Source organism: Phocoena sinus, chromosome 2 (assembly GCF_008692025.1).
Source record: "Phocoena sinus isolate mPhoSin1 chromosome 2, mPhoSin1.pri, whole genome shotgun sequence".
NCBI classification, from domain to species: Eukaryota; Metazoa; Chordata; class Mammalia; order Artiodactyla; family Phocoenidae; genus Phocoena; species Phocoena sinus.
The window spans coordinates 6752636-6771174 of NC_045764.1; positions in this window are offsets into that span (position 1 = coordinate 6752636).

Here is an 18539-nt window from a genome sequence, read left to right on the forward strand (position 1 = left end):
CAGGCACTAGTCCCCTCCACCAGGAACCTACACAAGCCATGGAACCAACCTCACTCACTGGGGGCAGACACCAAAAACGACGGGAACTACAAACCTGAAGCCTGCGAAAAGGAGACCCCAAACACAGTAAGTTAAGCAAAATGAGAAGACAGAGAAACACAGCAGATGAAGGAGCAAGGTAAAAACCCACCAGACCTAACAAATGAAGAGGAAATAAGCAGTCTACCTGAAAAAGAATTCAGAGTAATGAGAGTAAAGATGATCCAAAATCTTGGAAACAGAATGGAGAAAATACAAGAAACGTTTAACAAGGACCTAGAAGAACTAAAGAGCAAACAAACAATGATGAACAACACAATAAATGAAATTAAAAATTCTCTAGAGGGAATCAATAGCAGAATAGCTGAGGCAAAAAACGGATAAGTGACCTCGAAGATAAAATAGTAGAAATAACTGCCACAGAGAAGAATAAAGAAAAAAGAATGAAAAGAATTGAGGACAGTCTCAGAGAGCTCTGGGACAACATTAAATGCATCAACATTCGAATTATAGGGGTCCCAGAAGAAGAGGAGAAAAAGAAAGGGGCTGAGAAAATATCTGAAGAGATTATACTTGAAAACTTCCATAACATGGGAAAGGAAATAGTCAATTAAGTCCAGGAAGCACAGAGAGTCCCATAAAGGATAAATCCAAGGAGAAAAATGCCAAGATACATATTAAACAAACTATCAAAAATTAAATACAAAGAAAAAATATTGAAAGCAGCAAGGGAAAAAGAAACAAATAACATACAAGGGAATCCCCATAAGGTTAACAGCTGATCTTTCAGCAGAAACTCTGCAAGCCAGAAGGGAGTGGCAGGACATATTTAAAGCGATGAAAGGGAAAAACCTACAACCAAGATTACTCTACCCAGCAAGGATCTCATTCAGATTCGATGGAGAAATTAAAACTTTACAGACAAGCCAAAGTTAAGAGAATTCAGCACCACCAAAACAGCTTTACAACAAATGCTAAAGGAACTTCTCTAGGCAGGAAACACAAGAGAAGGAAGAGACCTACAAAAACAAACCCCAAACAATGAAGAAAATGGTAATAGGAACATACATATTGATAGTTACCTTAATTGTAAGTGGATTAAATGCTCCAACCAGAAGACGTAGACTGGCTGAATGGATACAAAAACAAGACCTGTATATCTGCTGTCTACAAGAGACCAACTTCAGACCTAGGGACACATACAGACTGAAAGTGAGGGGATGGAAAAAGATATTCCATGCAAATGGAAACCAAAAGAAAGCTGGAATAACAATTCTCATATCAGACAAAATAGATTTTAAAATAAAGGCTCACAAGAGACAAAGAAGGACACTACATAATGCTCAAGGGATCATTCCAAGAAGAAGATATAGCAATTAGCAATATAGCAATATAGCAAGAAGAAGATATAGCAACCCAACATAAGAGCACCTCAATACAATAAGGCAAATGCTAACAGCCATAAAAGGGGACATCAACAGTAACGTAATCATAGTAGGGGACTTTTAACACCCCACTTTCACCAATGGACAGACCAACCAAAATGAAAATAAGTAAAGAAACACAAGCTTGAACTGATACATTAAACCAGATGGACTTAATTGATATTTATAGGACATTCCATCCAAAAACAACAGAATACACTTTCTTCTCAAGTGCTGATGGAACATTCTCCAGGAAAGATCATATTTGGGTCAGAAATCAAGCCTTGGTAAATTTAAGAATACTGAAATTATATCAAGTACCTTTTCCGATCACAATGCTATGAGACTAGCTATCAATTACATTTAGAGAAGAGCTAACACCTATCCTTCTCCCACTCTTCCAAAATATAGCAGAGGGAGAAACACTCCCAAATTCATTCTACGAGGCCACCATCACCCTGATACTAAAACCAGACAAAGATGTCACAAAGAAAGAAAACTACAGGTCAATATCACTGATGAACATAGATGCAAAAATCCTCCACAAAATACTAGCAAACAGAATCCAACAGCACATTAATCCAAAAAATCGTACACCACAATCCAGTGGGGCTTATCCCAGGAATGCAAGGATTCTTCAATATACAGAAATCAATCAATGTGATACACCATATTAACAAACTGAAGGATAAAAACCGTATGATCATCTCAATAGATGCACAAAAACTTTCAACAAAATTCAACACCCATTTATGCTAAAAAAAAAAAAAAACTCTCCAGAAATTAGGCATAGAGGAAACCAACCTCAACATAGTAAAGGCATAGATGACAAACCCACAGCCAACGTCGTTCTCAATGGTGAAAAAGTGCAACCATTTCCTCTAAGATCAAGAACAAGACAAGGTTGCCAACCCTCACCACTATTATTCAACATAGCTTTGGAAGTTTTAGCCATGGCAATAAGAGAAGAAAAAGAAATAAAAGGAAACCTAATCAGAAAAGAAGGAAAACTGTCACTGTTTGCAGATGACATGATATTATACATAGAGAATCCTAAAGAGTCTACCAGAAAACAACTAGAGCTAATCAATGAATTTGGTAAAGTAGCAGGACACAAAATTAATGCACAGAAAGCTCTTGCATTCCTATACACTAATGATGAAAAATCTGAAAGAGAAATTAAGGAAACACTCCCATTTACCACTGCAACAAAAAGAAGAAAATACCTAGGAATAAACCTACTTAAGGAGACAAAAGACCTGTATGCAGAAAACTATAAGACACTGATCAAAGTAATTAAAGACGATACAAACAGATGGTGAGATATACCATGTTCTTGGATTGGAAGAATCAACAATGTGAAAATGACTCTACTAACCCAAAGCAATCTACAGATTCAATGCAATCCCTATCAAACTACCAATGGCATTTTTCACAGAACTAGAACAAAAAATTTCACAATTTGTATGGAAACGCAAAAGACCCCAAATAGCCAAAGCAATCTTGAGAAAGAAAAACGGAGCTGGAGGAATCAGGCTCCCTGACTTCAGACTATACTACAAAGCTACAGTAATCAAGACAGTATGGTACTGGCACAAAAACAGAAATATAGATCAACGGAACAGGATAGAAAGCCCAGAGATAAACCCATGCACATATGGTCACCTTATCATTGATAAAGGAGGCATGAATATACAATGGAGAAAAGATAGCCTCTTCAATAAGTGGTGCTGGGAAAACTGGACAGCTACATGTACCAGAATGAAATTAGAACACTCCCTAACACCATACACAAAAATAAACTCAAAATGGATTAAAGACCTAAATGTAAGGCCAGACACTATCAAACTCTTAGAGGAAAACGTAGGCAGACATGCTATGACATAAATCACAGCCAGATCCTTTTTGACCCACCTCCTAGAGAAATGGAGAGAAAAACAAAAATAAATAAATGGGACCTAATGAAACTTCAAAGCTTTTGCACAGCAAAGGAAACCATAAACAAAACAAAAAGAAAACCCCCAGAATGGGAGAAAATATTTGCAAATGAAGCAACTGACAAAAGATTAATGTCCAAAATATACAAGCAGCTCATGCAGCTCAGTATCAAAAAAACAAACAACCCAATCCAAAAATGGGCAGAAGACCTAAATAGACATTTCTCCAAAGAAGATATACAGATTGCCAACAAACACATGAAAGGATACTCAACATTACTAATCATTAGAGAAATACAGATCAAAACTACAATGAGGTATCACCTCACAGCAGTCAGAATGGCCATCATCAAAAAATCTAGAAACAATAAATGCTGGAGAGGGTGTGGAGCAAAGAGAACCCTCTTGCACTGTTGGTGGGAATGTAAATTGATACAACCACTATGGAGAACAATATGGAGATTCCTTAAAAAGCTAAAAATAGAACTACCATATGACCCAGCAATCCCACTACTGGGCTTATACACTGAGAAAAACATAATTCAAAAAGAGACATGTACCACAATGTTCACTGCAGCTTTATTGACAATAGCCAGGACATGGAAGCAACCTAGGTGTCCATCGACAGACGAATGGATAAAGAAGATGTGGCACATATACACAATGGAATCTCACTCAGCCATAAAAAGAAATTGAGTTATTTGTAGTGAGGTGGATGTACCTAGAATGTGTCATACAGAGTGAAGTAAGTCAGAAAGAGAAAAACAAATACCGTATGTTAACGCGTATATATGGAATCTTAAAAAAAAAAATGGTTCTGAAGAACCTAGGGGCAGAACAGGAATAAAGACACAGACGTAGGGAATGGACTTGAGGATAAGGGGAGGGGGAAGGGTAAGCTGGGACGAAATGAGAGAGTAGCATGGGCATATATACACTCCCAAAGGTAATACAGATAGCTAGTGCGAAGCAGCCACATAGCACAGGGAGATCAGCTTGGTGCTTTGTATCCACCTAGAGGGGTGGGATAGGGAGGGTGGGAGGGAGACACAAGAAGGAGGGGATATGGGGATATATGTATACATAGAGCTGATTCACTTTGTTACACAGCAGAAAGTAACACATCATTGTAAAGCAATTATACCCCAATAAAGATGTTTAAAAAATTTTTTAAATAAAAAGTTGATTCCTTTAGCATGCAACATTTTAAAGCATTGAAATTTTAAACTCATTTTAGATCTAAGTAAAATCCAAAGAATGCCCCCTCCCCAGTGACGCTTAAGTCAACTGCTAGTTCAGAACAGCCAGAGCACATATGGCACCACGCTGCTTGCCATGTCACACTCTCCCCCACCTTGACCCCCCAAACCATCTGCCTGACACACTGCCTTTTGGAATTGTTTATAAGTTCTCTGTTATTTAGGGTCGTTGACCAAAATCCATATGGAAACGTAGCCTGAGACTAGCACCTCCTGACAATAAAATGCCTCGACTTTAACTTCTATGCGTGCCATGATATGACACAGTAGGGCTGTTCCTAATATGTCTGCGCTCCTGCTCACTTTGATCGCGCACCGTTTCATAGGAAAAACAAAGCCATCAGAAGATTGTCCTGCTGTCCAACTTTTAGGTTGGCATTCTTTTATGCAGTAACAATGGACCGCCCTGGTTTTTAATTGTGAGATTTCAACTTTCAGTCACTGAATCGACTTCAGTGTATGAGCAAATTGAACAATTTTTATTTCTATAAAAATTTTTAATTTTTGAAAACTCCATGTATCTCCTCTATATTAGTTTCCTAGGGCTTCCATCACAAAGTACCACAAACTGGGTGGCTTAAAACGACAGAAATTTGTTGTCACAGAGTTCTCCAGGCCAGAAGTCCAAACCAAGGCGTCAGCAGGGCCATGTTCCTCAGAAGGCACTAGGAAGGAGTTGCTTCCATGCTTCTCCTGTAGCTTCTAGTCATCTCAAGCGCTCCTTGGTTTGTAAAGGCATCACTGCATTCCTCCCACCTTACATGGCATCCCCCCTGCCTATCTCATGTCATCTTCTCCTTGTGTCTGTGTTCGTGTTTCCCCTTTTGATAAGGACACCAGGCATATTGGATTAGGCGCCAACCTACTGACCTCATTTAACGTGATCACCTTTGTAAAGACCCTATCTCCAAATCTGGTCACACTCTGAGTCCGGTTAGGACTTCACCATATCTTTGGGGGAGGATACAATTCAACTCATCACATCCCCCTTCATAAGTTTCTATTGCGTAGAACTGTTTGACAAGTGAACTGTTTGACAAGTGAACCCAAGATGACGAAGCACATCTGAATCAAGGGAAAGGCTGAGGAGTTTAAAGAGAGTATCTTTCTATCAGTCTTTTGATTTCTCTTCACTCAGGTAATACACAAGTGTTGCTGAGTACATGAGACGACTCATAAACGTTCGGATGCCTCCCCCTCACTTACTGCCTTCACGCACATATTAGAAGATTAAGACAACTGCACTTCTATATAATTTACTCATCTGTTCTGCTCTTCAATTTCTTACCACCACCCACGTTCTCATTCTCTCTTCTTCTCCCATGAAATAATCATCTTATTCTCGTGGACTCGATGGATAAATGTGCGTTTTGTGATATGAGAGAGGAGCTTCCTCACCAGTTGGAAACTAGAGGCTGCTGGTCACCGAGTTAGCGGGGAGCTGAAGGAAGTCCCTGTCTTGGGGCTGTAGGGCTTGCTCACCACCCCCACTCTTCAGCACAGGGAGAGCATGGCTTAGAGCTGCAAGGACCCAGAGCTGAGAAAAACGGCTACCGTAATGGATGAACAGAACCAAGCAAATGAAACAAGGGTAACTAGCATTCCCTGGGCCACACACTTGATGGTAGGAAGGGGTTTATCCCCCACCCCCCGCAAAAAGGGCAGGTCCCTCAGTGCCACAGACAGATGATGTGTCCATTTCTGGACACTGGTCTGGTTTCACAGGCTGGCCAACAGGCAGAGTCACAGCCCAGGAAGCAAACCTTCTCTTTCTTCTGCCTCCACCTTATCTGCTCTTCCCACCATCATCTTTCCCGGTCCTTATCCAGGAACTCATTGTGGTGGCTTGTTGCAGAGCACGGGCTCTAGGAACACGGGCTTCAGAAGTTGTAGCACATGGGCTCAGTAGTTGTGGCTCGAGGGCTCTAGAACACAGGCTCAGCAGTTGTGGCACACGGCCTTAACTGTTCTGCAAAATGTGGGATCTTCCCAGACCAGGGCTCGAACCCGTGTCCCCTGCACTGGCAGGCGGACTCTCAACCACTGTGCCACCAGGGAAGCCCGTTGACGTGTGGAATGCCTTCCACACCAGGTGAAAGACATTGACTATTTCCATTTGGCCAGTGGCCCTTCACCCCACTCAGCTCAAGGAGTTTATCCTAGCCGACAAGCTCCAGGCATCAGCTGCAGTCTCTGTATCTCATTACAGAGAGAACACCTAGAGCAACAGGCTTCTCAAGCTTTCCAGGTGAGGAACAGTTGAGGGACTTGGGGTTGTTTAACCTGGAGAAGACAATGTCTGGGGAAAAGTATTACCTGACTGTAAGTATATGAAGGATTATTATGAGGAAGTAGAAGTAGGAAGGAGTTGAGGATGGAATAATAAAAGTAATCATAACACATATACACTACCAAACGTAAAATAGATAGCTAGTGGGAAGCAGCCGCATAGCACAGGGAGATCAGCTCCGGGCTTTGGGACCACCTAGAGGGGTGGGATAAGGAGGGTGGGAGGGAGGGAGACGCAAGAGGGAAGAGCTATGGGAACATATGTATATGTATAACTGATTCGCTTTGTTATAAAGCAGAAACTAACACATAACACACCATTGTAAAGCAATTATACTCCAATAAAGATGTAAAAAAAAAGTAATCATAACAATAAAAATTGGAATGCATTAAGCATTTAGTCTGTGTCAAGTTGTCAGCCAAGTGCTTTAACATGCATTTCTTTTTCATTTAATCCTCACAGTCACCTTATGAGGCAGATTCTAGGGCTATTCCTGTTTTGTGATGAACTGAGGTTGAGGGGTAAGTAGCTTGACAGTTTACACCACAGCTGGTGGCAGAACAGACATTCAAAGCCAGGTCTGCCCAACTCCAGAGGCCAGGACCATACAACCTGCCATTTTCAACAAGTTGAGACTAACAATTCCATGCTGAAAGCAGAGAAGAAACCATTTAAGAAAATGGGGTTAAAATGGTTTTTCATGACCTTGGGGGTCCTTTTCACATTCTCCCAGAACCAGAGAATTAAAAAACGAGGGCTTCTAGGCATAAAAGCACAAAGCTGACTCCACCTTGTTTACAGAGAGCTGGGAATCAGAAGCACAGAACTTTTGTCCCCTTCTACTTTCTGAACTCTATTTAGATTCATTCACATGATGAAATATTCTTAACATCTTTCAACCCCTAAAGCTAGATATATGCTATTTTAATTCTCAGAATATATGGATAGAGAAACTCCTTTTTAAGGTCATTTACCAAGATTGAAGCTAACTCCCAAACCACAGGGATTTCAGAGTTTGAGAACAATGTATCTTAAATAGTTTTTTTCACACCAAAAAGCTACTGGTTAGAAACCTAAATGACAGAATAAACTTAATTTTCCAGATCAAAAAATCTAGACTTTTTCAGTTTTATTTCAGGAAACTGTGGCCTCATATAATATTCTGCCAAGACTTCAAACAATTGCTGTCCACCGATCTCACTGCCTAAGAGACTACTCTCATATTTTGTCTTCATCTTTTGGAAACCAGAGGTAATGAAGGATTAACCCCTAGCAAATAGATTTCCAATTTCATCCTCAACCTAGGAGACCTGCTAACTGCATAAGCAGCAAGGTTTGTTCATATGTAACTCAAGTTATATGACATTGAAAGACTGTACATTTTTTATCCAAGATGCTATCTGCACGATTAGAAGACTGAATCTCTCCTAACTCATCTCCAGTTGAACAGAGAGTGGGGGGAAAGACCATGGTCTTTTGTGGCTTGGACTTTGCATAAAGGAAACGTAATGACAATGTGTTGGCCAATGTTGTGGGACAGACAGCACTTCATCTGGGGTGGGTAGGAAGAGACTGATACAGAACGTGTTTTACTTTCTCTTTGAGTGCTGGGGTAACACTGTTTCCAAGAATTCATATTTATCCTTAGGAGTAGTAAGGGATGTGTGAGTGAGTGTGTGTGTGTAGACAGGACAGTCTACAAGGCACGCTGGTGGACAAGCTGGAAGGCAGCTGCACCTGGAGACCCAGAAGCTACCGTAAAGCATCCTAAGGATCATTGCTCCAGTCTGGATGCTCAGATGTGGAGAAACTTAGGGCTGCGAAGCAGGATGGGCACCAAGCGGAGGTCCAGCAAGTGAGAAAGGGAAGTTCCAGTGAGGCAGACTAAGACTGGCAACGTGGAGGACAGGGAAGATTTGTTTAGGGACAGAAACAAATTTCTGTCTTTGTCTGTCTTTGTCTTTGAATGTCTGTTCTGCCACCAGCTATGGTGTAAACTGTCAAACAAATTTCCCCTGCGGACAGGGGAGCAGGGAAGGCAACAGGAATCCCTATAAGGAACTTCACATCACGGGTGCTCTTCTCGTGGACAATGGGAAAGTAATGATCAACGTGAAGTTGATCACTTCCTTTCCTCCTCCACGGCAGTGCCTTTCAGGGACTCCATCTCAGTGGGATTTGACCCGCCCTTCAATGGCAGACTGCACTAATGGTCCCAGTTCTTCACTCTGCCCTCTAGCTGTGCTCCTTGGCACATGGCTTCAAGGCCCCCTATCCTTCTCCATGATTCTGAGTTCACCCTGTGACGCTTGGCCCCTGGGATGTTACCAGATGGGCAGCTGGCAGAGGCCTGAAAAAACCCGTGCGTGATACAGCTTGCACTCTGTTAACTCAGCCTTCCCGCGAGAAGGACATGCCGGGGTTAACCTCCCCATCCCAGGCGGAGGGCAAGAGACACGGGGAACAGAACCGCCCCCACCCAAGCCCAGTGCGGGTCAGCTGACCTCCTGCCAACCTGCAGACTCAAGAGAAATAACGTATGTAATAACGGAAGTAGCTCATCTGAGAGCAGGACAAGCTTGCAGGAAACCAGGGTCCACTCTCAGCCGCGACGCTATGCAGTTCCTCTGGAGGAGGAAGGGGAAGGGAGAATAAAGGGAGGCGGGGCACACCCTAACTCTCACCCCTACTGCAGCTTGGGTGGCATCCCACGGGGTGCGGCGTGCCTGGCCAGGGGTCACCAGGAGTAGGAGGGACTGTGGTGACCTGGGAGCAGGGAAGAGCTTCTCCTCACCCCACCCAGTCATATGCCAGGTCTGGAGATCATCCTAGGACAATTCTCCCCAATATACACTAGAGGAGGACTCCCTGCAGAAGAGGGAAAAATACCTCTTGGGCTACACAACATGATGTAAGTATAATGCAGTATTATATATAACGTAGACATATACATATATATATATGTACACACACACACACATTATATGTGCACTGAGCATTTTTAAAATTTGTACAGGCAAGTATCATAGGTACGTATGAATAGTGCTATAAACAAGGTAGCTAGTATATTAGCAACCCTTCACATCCTTTGAAGTGTCGTCTTCAGAGGACCCTTCTTTGAGAACTGTTACTGTAATGACAACATTACAAGGCTGAAATTGCTCAATTAATTGTTAAAAACTCCTCCTGCAGACTTCAGACCCTTCTCCAGTCAAATAAACACATCTACTTACAAGATATGTACCACAAAGAGACAGTGACACTTTGTGTTTTGTTTTTACCTCTTCCGGCTAAACGTGAGCACGTGTTGATTAACTGAAATAACATTCTCTGGATCGCACACAGACATGCTGTTGGGCTCCTCACCCAAAGGTAGAATGTGGGTTCCAGCTATTCGGATTGTGCCCACAAACAGCTTACATGTAAAATTAGAGTCCATTTTGTGCTTGATAGTTCGTAAGTCCGAAATTTTAACCAAAGTCAAATTCAACATTCCCATCACTGCTGGTGACCACGGCACTACTCTCACAGTAGTCACAACCATTCCACTCATCAACGCATTGAGTATCAGAGAAAAGGACCCATAAAACCTTGTCATCAGTTCCTCTGTTATTCTATACATAACCAGAGCCGAGTCTTTTGTGTCATTGTGGATTCCTCTCTTTTCCTCACATCCCATTAGCTACATTCCTCCAAGGCTTCTGCTTTTTGAACTCATCCTGTTATCACCACCCCCAATGACCCTCTGCAAAAATTATCACCTTAGCTGCCTAACCAGGGACTGACACACTTTCTCTCTCCCTCCCTCTCTCTCGCTCCCTCTCACACATACACACACTTATTTGACCCTTAGAGTACTTTCTAAATTTTAATTTGATTCCCATATGCAAACACACGCATATCTCTCTCCATCCTCAATCCTATAATCTGTGAGAGAACTGTTACAAGTAAATCACCCTTTTTAGTTCAGAACCAAGATTTTCCTGTGATATGAGTTATCATAAATTTTTTTGATCTAGTCCTTTTGACCCAACTCTATTCTTTTTTCCTTTATGAGACAGGAGAGAAACCACACTATACCAAGTATGTTATCACTGAAGTTGTAATTCAGTGTCTCCTGCTTTCGAGGTCACATGAGGAAAAAAAATTCTTAGCTGTGTTTTAGTCAAGACAAAAATTATGAGGAGGGAGAAGGAGTGAAGGGTTACATCTGGAGAGAGTTAAGTTCCGTGGCTGGAGAAGCAACTGGGACCATGCAACATAGCAGCTTCCCTCACGCAGCCTTTTTGCTGTAGTTTGAAATCGCGTGGGTTTTCAGATGGTGTGGGTTTTATTTGGAGACAAAGAATACTGGGTGTTTTCAGAGAGGAAATTCAACAACTGCTTCATGCTCTTAAACTTTTTGCCCTACATTTATGGACCAGGAAGATACTGTTAACTCAAACTGGAAGATCTTGGGGAAACTAAACCTTGCACAGCAGTTAACTGTTGGGCACTATTAGAGCTTCTGATAAGATTTTTGTGGAGTGCCTTTTTAAAACGGTTCCAAAACTTAAGGTCTTTTCATCTGTTCCTCTTTGATGACTGTGCTGCTCTTGCTTTACTCACTTCAGGGACCAGCAGCCTGATAATCCAAGCTGAAGTCATCCAGGGATGGTGACTCATGGCCTTGAGGGTTGCCGGCATTAATGTTCCTCAAATAGCCATACCTTTGCTGGAATCATCTGAGGATTTGTCATCCCTTCTCTTCCTCTCTTATGTGTCTACCTGCACCGTGTGATTAATGATAAAGAATAACTCTGGCATATAAAATCGTTTTGAAATGGAAAAGTTTCCACTGGAGTATAAAACAGTATCTCATCTGGGCTAAAAACATGACCTACTGTGCAAATTTCTGCCCCAAGTTGCTTAGAAGGGAAACAATGGACTTTCACTGTGTATAATCTTTAACAAATTGATAGTCTTCTCCTGAAAAGTTTTAGGTTAATAGATATCCATTTTGTAGGCTGAATCCTACAGCCAACACTCAATATTTTTCTATTTTATTCTTTTTTTGCTAATGTTGAAGTTTGCATATACTGGAGGATTCTTTCTCCCTCAGAATCACACCTACTCCCAAATAATTCATCCACAACATAGGCGCAACTTCTGTCCTTTTCTCACCGTTTTCTTGTGTTCTCTTTTCTCTAACACCCTCCCATCACAACATTACCGGACCAGGTTTGTTCTGCCAGATGTGCCACAAGCAGAACGTTGAGATGCCGAGGTTTGCAGCGAGGGTTTATTCACAAGGTAGCCAAGAGAGAACAGATCTCAGATCCACCTCCCTGAAGACAAGAGGCTCGGGGAATTTATGGGATAAGGCAGCAGGGCAGTCTGAGGCATGGAGAGTGTGGGGAAACATGACTGGGAAAAGGCGTGGTCATCATCCTGATTTTGTGCAGGTGTAACTAAGCTACCGGCCTCTACGTGTTCAAAACTGGAGTTTGGGATTAGCAGATGCAAACTGGTATATTTAGGATGGATAAACAAGGTCCTACTGTAGAGCACAGGGAACTATATTCAATATCCTGTGACAAAGCATAATAGAAAGGAATATAAAAAAGAATGTATATACATGCATAACTGAATCACTTTGCTGTACAGCAGAAATTAACACATTGTAAATCAATTATACTTCAATTTTAAAAAAATGGAGGCGCTTAGCACATCTGAGGGTGGAGTTTTCAGCCCTCTGACGTCAAAAGGACCTCACGCATGCCCAGTTGGCAGGTCGGTGGTCCTAGTCAGTCTTAACCAGCTCAGCTCCAGCTAGACGCTGCTGACTCCAAGTTTCTGAAAACACCTCGGGCAAACACCTTATTGTTTAGGCTCTGCGCTCCTTGAAGGACACAAGAGTCTTAAAATGACCTTGATTAGTGGAGTCAGGTGAAACGGATTTGACTAACGATTACTGAGGGCTTCACAGTTACTGGCGTTTTAACAGTGTCATAGCTTTCGCACTTATTGGGCACATCAGGGTTAATAATACCCTAAAGCACCTGAAAATGAAGCACAAGCACAGTAAATACAACTGGACTGATGATCAAAGTGAGGTCAGTGCCATCTTTGACGCAGGAGATGAATCAATGTATTCTAGAAGGACGGCCTTGTGGCCTGGGAGCCACAGTGAAGCCTGTGGACATGACTTCTGTTACTGGGGATTTATTTGGCCCATAAAGTACTTTTGTTGTTGTTGTTAATTTCATGGTTTCTATTTTTTTTTTAACATCTTTATTGGAGTGTAATTGCTTTACAACTGTGTGTTAGTTTATGCTTTATAACAAAGTGAATCAGCCATATGTATACATATATCCCCATATCTCCTTCCTCTTCTATCTCCCTCCCACCCTTCCTATCCCACCCCTCTAGGTGGTCACAAAGCAGCCACATAGCATAAAGTACTTTTTAAATTTTAATTTGATTTCTATATGCAAAGCTTTGGAGCTGCACATAAATACCCAGATTTATGACCTCTTGAAAAGCTAGAAGATCAGCAAGTGGGCCTACATCCTACAGTAACAAGCAGCTGGTCTCTGGCAGCAGGGCCCCTTCAGACAACAAGGTCTCCTCACCGACTACAATCCCCACCCAGCCCTCTTCACTCGTGACCCACCTGGTCCCAACAAGCACTTCAATTGCGAAGGAAGGGCAGCTTTCCACCTAAGATGAAGCCGCATAAGAGAGGCTTCCACACAGGGAGAAAATTTTGCTCTTCAATGTTGAATACCCCAGTGACAAACATGCCTCAACCAATAAAGCCACTCATGTGTATAAGATCATGTTCATGAGTTTTTAAGGAATACATTAAACATGGATAAACCACAGGGAAACCAAGCAAAATTACTTAGTGAAGACAAATCATTTCTTTAAAGTATTGCACTTTAAAAGTGACCTCCTGGTAATATTTTAAAGGTTTATTAGCTACTGTTTTCAAACGATGAAGAGAAGAGTTTCATTATGCTAATCAACAGCATCACGTGGAACACACAAAGACAGAAGGAAGACTCATTACAGCAAAATTCCATGAGAAGGTCCTGTCTTCCTGATGTAGTCTTGACACTAAGGGTCACATAGATGCAGGCTGACCACCTGTCTACACAGACCGACAATCGGTGGTGCTGGCAGCTGGGGTGTTTTGACTCAGATCTTTATAAAAATAAAAAAGTGACTAGTTGGGAATGGCTGAGTACACTCTCTATGAGAGAATATATGCAGTGAGAATATACGCACACACACATATATAAATAAAAACTATAAAAGACATAGAGTTGTTTCTATCACTTTGGTATGCCTCCTCACTAAAAACTCACTGACAGAATTGGAAAACCCAAGTTAAACTGGCTTATGCAAAAAATAAATGTCTTGGCTCATGTCATGGAAAAGCTCCGGAGCAGCTTGACCTGAATATCCAGTCTGTCTCCCTTTCTTGGCTCTGAGCTCCCCATGCTGCCTTTGGTTTTTGGCTCTCCATGGTGATAAGATGGCTCCCCGCATCTCCAGGATTCAAGCCTGTAAGCCTCTCTCCCAAAGGTCCCAGAAAAAGTCTTTTAGCTGACTCAGATAAGTCCGACCCTTACCTAATAACGATGACCAGGCAAATGCAATGTTCTAGTTGGCCAGGTCTGAATCACACACTCACATCTGATATGAAAGAGGAAATCTCCCTATTCTGCAGGTCAGAAGTCTGAAATGGGTTTCACTGGGCTAAAATCAGTGTTAGGAGGGCTGTGTTCCCTCTGGAAGCTCCACAGGAGAATCTGTTACCTTGCCTTTTCCAGCTGCTGGAGGTCGCCTGTATTCTTTGGATCACAGCCCCTTCCTTCATCCTCAAAGTCAGCAGCACAGCATCTTCAAATCTCTCTCTGACTTGGACCTCCTCTTCTGCTTCCCTTTGTCACTTTAAAGGACCCTTGTGATTACACTGGGCCCATCCAGAAAACCCAGGATAATCCCCTTACTTCAAGATCACTTAATTAGCATCCTTTGCTCCACCTGCATCCTTAACTCCCCCTTGACATATCACGTGGCACATTCACAGACGCCATGAGTCGAGCAAGGACATTCTGGGGGGATGGGGGTATTCTATCCTACCACAAGTCCAAGATGAATTATCTTCTGTGATCTCAAGGTGATCTAATTTTACACTATCTGCTCAGGATTTCTTCATTCTTCAGAGTCCTTTCTGCTAAGCCACTGCTTGGGAATTCATTCACTCATTCATTTAATAAACAGGCACTGACTAGCTACTATAGGCAAAGCACAGTTTAGGCACTGAATATACAACGGTAAACAAGATGTTCCCCTCCCTCATAGAGTATAGAGTCTCATGGATGAGCAGACCACGCATAAGCTAACAAATAAGTAATATTTAAATAGTTATTATACATCTATTTCTATGGGGGCTTTTTTAATCTCCAGAGTGGGAGATTAAATATTGGCTGTGTCAGAGATTCTACTGCTCTCTGTTTTTCTACCTAGACTCTGTGTCTACACTCCCTCTAAGTGGTTAAGGTCAATGAAGAAAGTCCCAGCCGAAGCAGGGGCCCATGGCACAGAAACAGGGCAACCATGACCCTCCATACAACATCTTTTTTAATTGAACTATAGTTGATTGACAATATTATATTAGTTTCAGGTATACAACATACTGATTCAATATTTTTATAGATTATCTTCCATTTAAAGTTATTACAAAACAATGGCTATACAATATAAACCTGTGTAATACAATATATCCTTGCTGCTTATCTATTTTATACATAATAGTTTGTATCTCTTAATCCTATACCCCACCTTGCCCCTGCTTCTTCTCATTGGTAACTACTAGTTTGTTCTCTATATCTGTGCATCTGTTTCTGTTTTGTTATATACATTCATTTGTTTTATTTTTTACATTCCACACATAAGCGAAAACAGAGAGTATTTGTCTTTCTCTATGCGACTTATTTCACTAAGTATAATACTCTGTAGGTATATCTATGTTGTTGCAAATGGCAGAATTTCATTCTTTTTATGGCTGAGTAATATTCCAGTACTTCCTCTTTATCCATTCATCTGTCGATGGACACTTAAGTTGCTTCTGTGTCTTGGCTACTGTAAATTATGCTGCTATAAACACCGGGGTACATGTATCTTTTCAAATTAGAGTTTTCATTTTCTTCACATATACACCCAGGAGTTGGAATTGCTGATCTTATGGTACTTCTATTTTCAGTTTTTTAAAAAACCTCCATACTGCTTTCCATAGTGGCTGCAGCAATTCACATTCCCACCAACAGTGTACTAGCGTTCCCTTTTCTCCACATCCTCTCCAGCACTTGTTATGTGTAGACTTTTTGATGACAGCCATTCTGACAGGTGTGAGGTGATACCTCATTGTGGTTTTGATTCATTTCTCTGATGATTAGCGATGTGGAGCATCTTTTCATGTGCCTGTATGTCTTCTTTGGAAAAATGTCTATTCAGGTCTTCTGCCAAATTTTCAATTGGCATGTTTGTTTTTTTGATATTGACCTGTATGAGCTGTTTATATATTTTGGAGATTAGACCCTTACTCGTCATATCATTTGCAAATATTTTCTCCCATTCGGTAGGTTGTCTTCTTGTTTTGTCAGTGGTTTCCTTTGTTGTGCAAAAAGCTTTTAAGTCCCGTTTGTTTATTTTTGCTTTTACTTCTTTTGCCTTAAGAGAGAGATCCAAAAAATTATTGCTATGATTTATGTCAAAGAGTGTTCTTGCCTATGTGCTCTTCTAGGAATTTTACGGTTTTGGGTCTTACACTTAGGTCTTTAATCCATTTTGAGTTATTTTTGTGTATGGTGTTAGGGGATGTTATAATTTTATTCTTTTACATGTAGCTGTCCAGTTTTCCCAACATCACTTATTGAAGAAACTGTCTTTTCTCCATTGTATATTCTAGCCTCCTTTGTCATAGATTAATTGACCATAGGTGCGTGGGTTTCCATATAACATCTTTAAATGACAACACTTCCCCAACCCATGCTCTTCATCTCTGCCAGACCAGCAGTTCAAGGGTTATTTACATGTTAATCACTTCACGTCTGACATCATGTTAGTTAAGTAAGTAGGAAGTACAAAACTACCTAGAACAAATTAAGGGGGAGAAAGGGAACAGTTTCTATAAGTCAAGTGCATGAGTGATAAGAAGGAGATAGAATTATGCAGGATGGATGCCCACTCCTTAAATATTATCTGTCTATACTTAATATACCATTATGTAGGAGCTTTAAGTCTGTAACTTGATCTTTTTGTTGTATCATCATGACCAAGTCCATGCCATAGTGTCCTTATTTATAAGAAGTGGGTAAAGATGGGCAATCCTTCACACAACTATAATGAGGTTATTTTTTTTAACATCTTTATTGGAGTATAATTGCTTTATAATGGTGTGTTAGTTTCTGTTTATAACAAAGTGAATCAGCTATACGTATACATATATCCCCATATCTCTTTCCTCTTGCATCTCCCTCCCACCCTCCTTATCCCATCCCTCTAGGTGGTCACAAAGCACCAAGCTGATCTCCCAGTGCTATGTGGCTGCTTCCCACGAGTTATCAATTTTACATTTGGTAGTGTATATATGTCCATGCCACTCTCTTACTTTGTTGCAGCTTCCCATTACCCCTCCCTGTGTCGCCAAGTCCATTCTCTACATCTGTGTATTTATTCCTGTTCTGCCCCTAGGTTCTTCAGAACAATTTTTTTTTTTTTAGATTACATATATATGTGTTAGCATACAGTATTTGTTTTTCTCTTTCTGACTTACTTCACTCTGTATGACAGACTCTAGGTTCATCCACCTCACTACAAATAACTCAATTTCATCTCTTTTTATGGCTGAGTAATAGTCCATTGTATATATGTGCCACATCTTCTTTATCCATTCATCTGTCGATGGACATTTACGTTGGTTCCCTGTCCTGGCTGTTGTAAATAGAGCTGCAGTGAACATTGTGGTACATAACTCTTATTGAATTACGGTTTTCTCAGGGTATATGCCCAGGAGTGGGAAGGCTGGGTCGTATGGTAGTTCTATTTGTAGTTTTCTAAGGAAAATCAATACTGTTCTCCATAGTGGCTGTATCAATTTACTTTCCCACCAACAGTGCAAGAGTGTTCCCTTTTCTCCGCACCCTCTCCAGCATTTATTGTTTCTAGATTTTTTGATGATGGCCATTCTGACCGGTGTGAGGTGATACCTCATTGTAGTTTTGATTTGCATTTCTCTAATGACTAGTGATGTTGAGCATCCTTTTATGTGTTTGTTGGCAATCTGTATATCTTCTTTGGAGAAATGTCTATTTATGTCTTCTGAACATATTTGGATCGGGTTGTTTGTTTTTTGATATTAAGCTGCATGAGCTGTAAATTTTGAAGATTAATCCTTTGTCAGTTGCTTCGTTGGCAAATATTTTCTCCCAGTCTAAGGGTTGTCTTTTTGTCTTGTTTATTGTTTCCTTTGCTGTGCAAAAGCTTTTACATTTCATTAGGTCCCATTTGTTTATTTTTGTTTTTATTTCCTTTTTTC